The sequence below is a fragment of the Haemaphysalis longicornis genome, unplaced genomic scaffold (genome assembly GCF_048455015.1).
Source record: "Haemaphysalis longicornis isolate Haplotype H1 unplaced genomic scaffold, Haemaphysalis longicornis Haplotype H1 scaffold_35, whole genome shotgun sequence".
Lineage (NCBI taxonomy): Eukaryota > Metazoa > Arthropoda > Arachnida > Ixodida > Ixodidae > Haemaphysalis > Haemaphysalis longicornis.
Genome location: NW_027526352.1, coordinates 733,178 through 741,851, shown reverse-complemented (window position 1 = coordinate 741,851; position 8,674 = coordinate 733,178). Strand labels below are relative to the sequence as shown.

At 45.7% G+C, this 8,674-nt stretch overlaps 1 pseudogene; it reads left to right on the top strand.

Annotated features, from left to right (window-relative positions):
- The first annotated feature begins 5,429 nt into the window (after window positions 1-5,429).
- LOC144177949 (uncharacterized) lies at window positions 5,430-8,186 on the top strand (annotated as a pseudogene).
- The last annotated feature ends 488 nt before the right edge of the window (window positions 8,187-8,674 follow it).

The window sequence follows — 8,674 nt, the reverse complement described above, 5'->3', positions numbered from 1 at the left end:
ATATTTGATGTTTTTCGTCAGTGATAGACATTAACATGCCTGCTATAGGCACTGGAAACCCCTTAATTCCACCAGACTGCATGTTAGTACAGGGCTGAAAAAGTAGTTCAAACATTTAAAGGGACACTGAAGTGAATTTGTCAAGCTCCCGTTTTTGCTTGCACTGCGTAGACTGGCTCAAATTAGCACACTTTTCATCGTTTATCCGGTTGACAAATCGGTAATTATTTTACAAAGCGCGAAAGAAGAAAAACTACCATGCGCGGTTTGCGGCGGCCGCACCAACTAAGGCTGTGACGTTGAGAGGAGGGGCGCCGTGATTGGACGATGCCCAAGGTTAGCAATCACCCAAGTTTCGGTTTCGGTTTCGGTTCTGTAAAACATAACCAATGGCTTTGTTGGATGGGCATTCTCAATATCTCAGTAATCATCGTACCGCGCTTCTGCCATGTTGTCGGCTGTAAAATGCACAAGATAAGCCTCCCAGGACGGCTTGTAGTCGTAGCATTCACTAGCCGAGACCTACGCAGTGCATGAACGCCCTCCGCGTACCCGCAGACGCCCAAATGTCATGCGCTTTTCCCCCATATTTGGAGCTTGCCCCCCTCATGCCTGTATCGTAAAAAGCGTGTTCGCACCAGGCCAAGGGTCTGTTCATTCTGGCCTGTGCCCACTGCCTGCAAGCAGTCGGTGCTTATGGCAACAGCACGCCAACGAGAACTCGCTAGCGCGCCAGTGCCAGCCTGCGCGCGTTTTGTGAACTAGTTTGTGTAGCCATGAACGTTGCGGCCCCAAAAAAGGTGAACTCAATATAGAAAACATCGGCAGAAAACAAAAAAGTTAACTTACAAAAAAAAAAAAAAAGCACGTACCCGCGGGGATTCGAACTCGTGACTCGCAAAACATTTGCAATGAATTCCTAGCGCCTCAGACTACTAGGCTACGGAGCGGGACGCCAAGGTCTTGCTAATATAGGGTATATATTGTACAACCGGTTTACACTTTTATTTAGTTTTGGCATTTCAAGCCGCTTAGGTGACTATTTGTTGTACTGCGATCGTGCAGTAAGCGTCGCCCGAGTTTCCACAGTAGCTCACGTCTAGCAATTGCATTTCGTAGACGGAAAAGCGTTCGCAGATGCGTAGTCGTGCTGCTGACCGCTGTGCTTGTTCGCCCAGCGCAAAAAAGTGCTTCCCGCGCCCTAGTTTTACGCTGTACGGTAAAAATATCAGTTGATTTTATTTGCTTAGTACCTATATTGACTTCGCTGACTCTTCTCCCGCCTTCAAGAGGCCTTATATTTTCCTACTGGCGTACCAGTCACTGGCAGTCAGCGAAGCGTCGCATGTGCAGCGCTTGTGTGAAGCGACCTTGAGTTGGAGCTAGATACAGTGTACAAACAAACCAAGTAAAGAAAGGCACATTCTTCCATTCACAAACGTGTCCTGGCTTCGTTTCAACTAAGCGAACGAATTGCGACCAAGCAATTTTTTTTAACCTCCTTGATTGCGACGACCCGCCGGCGGCCGGCGGACGAAACGCTGGGCCGACTGACTCTGTCGGCCGGGGAGCCGTGCAGTAGCGCAGCCGTGGCGCAGCCAATTGCCAGCTCATCCCCTCCTGACGTCACACGAAAACGCCACAGAAAATGGGCGAGCGTAAAGAGAGGAGGACAGCGTTTTCGAAATAGTTTTTCTACTAAATAAAATCGCGTAAACGCGCCTAGAGTGGTCGAAACATGGCCTGGGGACTCCGGACTACAATTTGCGCTAGTAATCCCGCAATGTTTACATATCACTTCAGTGTCCCTTTAAATATTAGGTACAGCACAAGAATCACACATAAATGGTTGTCTACTCATAGCGTGACTTTAAAAAACTATTACGTAAACTTTGCAGGGCACCTACACATGAAAACTTACTTCGCTCAAACACTTTCTTCTGTAGCCACACACTCCCATTTTGCATGGAAACAAGCTGTTTGAACCAGTGGCAGCGAATAAATTATAGAAGGACTGAATCATTTATGAATGCACAGTTGCCACCAACTTCAAGAGTACAATTTATACAATGAGCTTAAACTGTGTACATGCAAGTATTGTGAACAAGTATCAGGAGACTATTCCACATACCTCCACTGCAGCTGCAGCTTAACAGTTTCAACTGGAGACGTCTGTTGATGCTGCGCAGCTCTCGCAGTTCACCCTCCTGCCCAGCAAGTTTGTCCTTGAGCTTACCCATCTTGTCTGATTTCTTGTTTGTAGGCATGCGACCTTGTGAAGCTAGGGAGTTTTTCTTTCTTTCTAATATTTTTAAGAGGTCAGCACGAGGTGCCGGCTTTTTTGCCTTTGGCACCTGCAAAGCACAGAAAATGTGTGAAAATTGCATGAAATATTTGTTTGCCAAGCAAGAAAAAACAACACACATTTAAAGCAAATACCTCGCAAGCACCGTCCGTCTCACTCTCGTCGTCAGTGTCGTCTCTGAGACGCTTTACGCGCACTCTTCCACCTACAATTTTTTTGTTCAAGTCGTCTTCAGAATCTGAAAGAAAACAAGAAACAAATTGTGGTGCAGCGGCAAGCATTCAACTTGTACTCTAGTGCTACCATAATACCCCTGTCACACGGCAGATCTAATGACATTTACAGCAAATGTCATTCGCTCTAAATGTCATTAATTCGGCGCTACACGAGAATACCGAATGACATTCAAGGCGAATGACATTTACCGGCTAACTGAGGTCTCGGACCTCAGTTACACCTCAGTTGGCGGCAGAATGAGTAGCCTCGACAGCAGTAGCGCGTACCTAGACAGAAAAATTCAGTAATAAACCAGACAATATTATTTCTACAAACTGTCGGTAAACTTATATTTGCTTCTTTGTGTTGTTTTTCAAATAAAAAAAGATAAACAAGTACTAACAAAAAAGAAAATCTCGTCCCCAGTGCGCGCGCTAGCCGAATCCGGATTTTTTGCAGACTTGTCTCGGCTTGTGATGTCTACTGATGCCATTTAAATCGATGGTTTTCTTGTTTTTTTTACTTAAAAAATAATCCTTTGTTACGTTTTTTTTAAATATTACGTGTAAAAACATTCTAGATGCGCTTGAAATGTAATTTTTGCGGTTTTGCGAGCTCGCTAATCGTCACCGCTATCGCAATCAAATGACATTTGTTTCGCCGTGTAGACCCGCACGGCCGAGCCGAATGTCATTAACAGCTAATGTCATTCACTTTGAATGACATTAGATTTGCCGTGTGACAGGGGTATAAGAAGTTCAACTCTAAAATGCCTGAAAAATCAATAAGCATAATTAGGTAGCGGAGAATTGGTATATACTCTAGTTAACAACCCAGCTGTAGTTTTTCGAGGAATATAGGCTGCCGAAACACTGAATGTTTGTCTTTTAAAACTTGCCATTTACAAACTGCTCGCCTACCCGCCGCGGTGGCTCAGTGGCTAAGGCGTTGTGCTGCTGAGCACGAGGTCGCGGGTTCGATTCCCGTCCGCGGCGGCCGCTTTTCTGATGGAGGCGAAAAGCAAAAACGCCCGTGTACGAGATTTCGACGCACGTTAAAGATCCCCAGGTGGTCAAAATTAATCCGGAGCCCTCCACTACGGCGCGCCTCATCGCCTGCGTTGCGTCGGCGCGTTAAACCCTACAATTAATCAATCAATCAAACTGCTAGCATTTTCCACAGCAGTGCCTTGATAGCAGACCAATCTTCGTCTATCGGAGATATACGCCAGGCGAATTAATTTCTCTATTGAGCGGATAAATAAATGTAAAAAAAAAAACTACCTGAGAAGAGGCATAGTTTCTGCCCACAGACAAGAAGTTTCCCAAGGAAAAAAATGCGACACTGCTGGCACCCACATTGTTTAGAATAAAATAGACCACAAATTGCGACCCTCGTGCGAATTTTGTGTTCAATCAAGCTAGTCGTTCTCCAAAATATTTCAAAGACGTTCATTTATTGTTGCATATGCACGTGAATCAACCAAACTAAAAATTCGGCAAAGCGAAACGCACAAACTTCATTCTGGCGCTTTTAGATGTGCACGATGGCAAACCTAGCAGCTTGTCAGGCAGAGTCCGATTACAGTGCACGTGTTGAGAAAGTTAACGTTCGGTGCTACCGAACGATCATGCGCATGATCGAGCACGTGGGAAAAGCACACAATATACGGGAGCGCTGTATTGTTTCCTTCGTTTTTGTTGCTTTGTTTTTAATATGTACCGAACGTCTATTTACACTAGTTGCGTGACAAGCGTGTCAGCCTTGACAATAAAAATACGCCAGAATTTGCACCGCTCGACTTACCTCCGACCAGCAGAACTCGGGCGCGATAAAAATCCGACGTTCCCGAGTCGTCTGTCCACTTCACCAAGTAGACTTTCGATGCAAAGTCGTCACTGTTCCTTAACCCTTTTATGTCCCTTACAGGAACAATTGCCTTTCGCTGATCATCCTGATCGCGCACGTAAGCGTGGGTAGCCATGCGTAAATTTGACCACGCTTCTCGTGAAGCCTCACCAGCCTCACTCGGCGATCTCAGTTGTTCCCAGCCCTCGGCGATCCCAGCCCTCTCAGTTGTTTCGTTCTCAGAGCAGCGTGCGAAATATTGCCACGGCGTTAGCGTTTCCTAGTGGGCATATGCACGGATTTAACCCCACGGACAGCCAATTCATCCTTTCTGTTGGCACGCTGCATGGTGGAATCTAACGAGCTAGGGACATATGCCGAATTTTGGAACACGCCGCTTCGCTTTCATTAAGTGGAACAATAATTTCTACGCAGGTATCATCCTGCAACACCTCTTCAACCGGTTCAAGCGCTCCTACTGAACAGGGGGCTGCAGATACAGGAAGCAGTGGAGTGCCAAGTCTAAATGAGCAGGCTGGCTCATCCAGCTCTACGGGAGTGGACAGTGACGAGTTTTTAACCAGCACAGATGAGTTTGTGACCAGCACAGATGACTCAGATGCTGATGATTCAGATCTGCATTCCGACCACTTTGGAACAAGCAGTCCTGGCTCCGTGATGGTAAGTCTACCAAATACTTTGTCTGATATTTGTGTTCAGCACTGAAGGTTGGGAAAATTTTTCGGGAATTTACCGAATCATGAAAGAAGAAAACGTGGTGCAAACTAGACGTGGGCGAGAAAAACAAGGTAAGATATACAGGCGCCATTTTTTTTCGTCCACGTATAGTTTGCGCCACATTTTCTTCCTTAAGTATGTACCAACTAGCTCGGCAACAAGTTTTGTTTACTGAATCAGTTCATAAACTTAACAGTGCACCGCATTTCATTTTACTGATTCTTGTTCGGAAGAAAAGGCAGTTAAGCACAGTCACTTCACTGTGCTGCAGGATCCTCTTCATGACGAGGCGGACCTGTTCATGGACCCACAAGAGCCCGAAATGCAGCCCACCGAGGAAGATTCCGTCTACATGTGCGCTGAAAACATTGGAGAACAGGATTCCACCAGGGAGCCAGGTGCTGAGGAGGAGATGCCTTTCTGTGACCTTTTTAAAGGTGCAATCAAAGAAAAGGTGGTTGTGTGTAAGGGGGATATGCTCCTTATGGTGTTGAAGTTTGCTTTAAAAAACAACCTAACTTTCTCAGCCTTGACAAGTATGCTTGAGATGGTTAATTTGTTTTTTGAGAGACCGGTGCTTCCACAATCGAAGTATGCACTGGGGAAAGTTTTTTCGGAAACAGGCATTTCTATGACTTTTTATTTTTGCTGCGACAAATGTTTTACTGTGACACGTCAAGCTGAGCAAGGTTCCACTGTGCTGTGCCCAACGTGCAGCCAGGCTCTGACTTCCAGTTCCGTGACTGATATGTCATTTTTCGTTCTCTTGGATCCCGCCCCTCAGCTGCAGAAGGCGCTTAAGGGGTGCAGCATTTTGGACCTCTCAAAACCTCTTGAACCAGTAGATGTCGTATCAGATATTTGGGATGGAGAAATGTACCGAGAGTTCGTTGCGTCAACAATGGATGCTGGGCACAGAATAAGCCTGACATTAAATGCTGATGGCACGCCACTTTTTAAATCAAGTGGCACTGGAATATGGCCAATCCAGCTTTTAGTGAATGAACTGCCCGCTGAACAAAGAATGAACAAGCGTGTGCTATCTGCCCTCTGGTTTGGAAGAAAAAAACCAGAGATGGGCCTCTTCCAAGCTGCATTTGTCGAGTCTATGAATGACTTAAGCACGAATGGATTCATGCTCGAACATGAAGGGGAGAGGAAGCTCTTCAAAGCATTCTGTATTTGTTGCGCGGTAGATTCTGTAGCAAGAGCTCCAATGCAGGGCCTTACACAGTTCAATGGCTGCAATTGGTGCCTGCAAGTTGGGGAAAGCTCTGCTGGGGCCCTGAGGTACCCAGTACAAGAAGAAGAGCCTCCGGAGAGGTCAGAAGAGCAAATGGTTTCACACATGGAAATTGCCTTGGCGCAAGGAGAGCCTGAAAGTGGCGTCATGACTGTTTCACCACTTCTTAACTTGCCGCAATTTCACATAGTCTGGGGTTTTGTCCCGGATTACATGCATTGCATCATGTTGGGAGTGGCAAGACAATTCCTAAAAATGTGGCTGGGCAAGACCAGTTGCCCGCTATACATTGGGAAGTATGAAGATGACATAGGCCATAGACTAGTGGCAATCACTTCTCCCCGGGAAGTGAAGCGTATGCCGAGAATCGCTAAAGACAGGAGGTGGTGGAAGGCGAAAGAATACGAGAACTGGCTCCTCTACTATAGCGTGCCGGTACTCGAAGGCCTTTTGGACAGGGCTGGCATTGCACACTGGGCATGTCTTGTTGAGGCCGTCCACATTCTGATAAAGCGAGACATCAGTGCCTCGGACATAGCACGAGCCGAGGAGCTCCTTGTTGAGTTTCATGTTCGGGCCGAACACCTGTATGACAAGGTCTGCATGACGTTCAACGTGCACCAGCTGCTGCACATAGTAAAGAGTGTGCGTCAATGGGGGCCATTGTGGGCCCATTCAGCCTATCCCTTTGAAGCAGGCAATGGAAAATTGAAAAGTGTTGTGAAGTCGGTCAAGGGTGTTCCTCACCAAATTTGCCGTACACTGAAATCGAGAATGTTGTGGATAACCTGCTTCAAGTGACAACTGAGGAAAGAGCCCGTGACTACTGTGCTTCCCTTGACACTGTGGTGACACAGAAAACAAATGCTGTGGAAGGGGTTCGTTTTTTTGGAAGAGGTGTTCCATATTGTCCTCCTGACAATTATGTCAACCTCGAGAACTCTGTGCAGTATGCTCGCATGCGTACTAAGGGAATGATGTTCACGACCCGCAAGTATGCTGTAGGGAAGAAAACTAACAGCTCTGCTGTTCAACTTGCTGATGGTTCCTATGCTATCATTGAGAAGATCATCTGCCAGAGCAACATTAGGGGGTATGTCGTAGTGAAGCGCCTGAAGTGCACTCCTGTGAAGAACAGTCTTGTCACAATGACACATTTACTCAGGGTTGTAAAAGAAGCAGCCATATGACTTGCTCCCAATTTCAGAAATTTCAAACATTTCTGTTTTAATCCAAGTGGACAAAAATGTTCACATTTCTCCTGTACCTAGCTCACTCACCATGTGAGTTTCTTGCATGCTAATGCATTCATCAATGTAATGATAAATGCATGGTTAGAGTAGTGGCTTATGGGGATCGATTCAGCACCCTGTATTTAATCTTTTTTATCTGTTTAACACCTCTTGAAATGGGCTGTGTAAAGTTCAGACCAACTTCTAAAATGTTGTGCATTTGCTGTAGATTGATTGATTGTAGGGTTTAACGCGCCGGCGCAAAGCAGACGATGAGGCGCTGTAGTGGATGGCTCCGGATTAATTTTGACCAGCTGGGGATCTTTAACGTGCGCCAAAATCTCGTACACACGGGCTGTTTTGCTTTCCGCCTCCATCAGAAAAGCGGCCGCCACAGCCGGAAATTGAACCCACGACCTCGTGCTTAGCAGTACGTCTTAGCCACTGAGCCACCTTGGTGGGTGTGCATTTATTGTATCTCTTTGTCATCTCTTCAGGCATGCTACCTTGCTTGTATAAAGGTTGTTGTGTGTCGATTTTGCTTGCATACCGTTTTTTTAATCAGCTTTAAAAGCCTTGTATATTGTACCTTTGATCCATTTAATTCATGGTTAGCAAAAACGCCCGTGTGTACGAGATTTCGGCGCACGATAAAGATCCCCAGGTGGTCAAAATTAATCCGGAGCCCTCCACTACGGCGCGCCTCATCGCCTGCGTTGCGTCGGCGCGTTAAACCCCACAATCAATCAATCAATTAATTCATGGTTGGGAGAATGCGACACTAGCTGTGTAGTTTTTCGTATACCTTGCACCTACTTTCATGGAGATACATTTCTTGCGTTTCTTGTTTGTATCTTACTTTTTGCTGATTGCATGATTTTGCACGAAACAATTTTGTCACTTATTTAGCACCCTTTGTTTGATATTCTGATCTGTTAAACATTTCTTAAGATGTGCTTCATCACCTGTATAAAATTTTATTTTAGTGTTCTATTTTTTAATTTGACGACCAAAACATTGTCTGTATTTTTATCTGTTTACGTGGAGTCTCTTCGGATGTGTGCATTGCCTCTATAAAGTTGATTGTGCTCA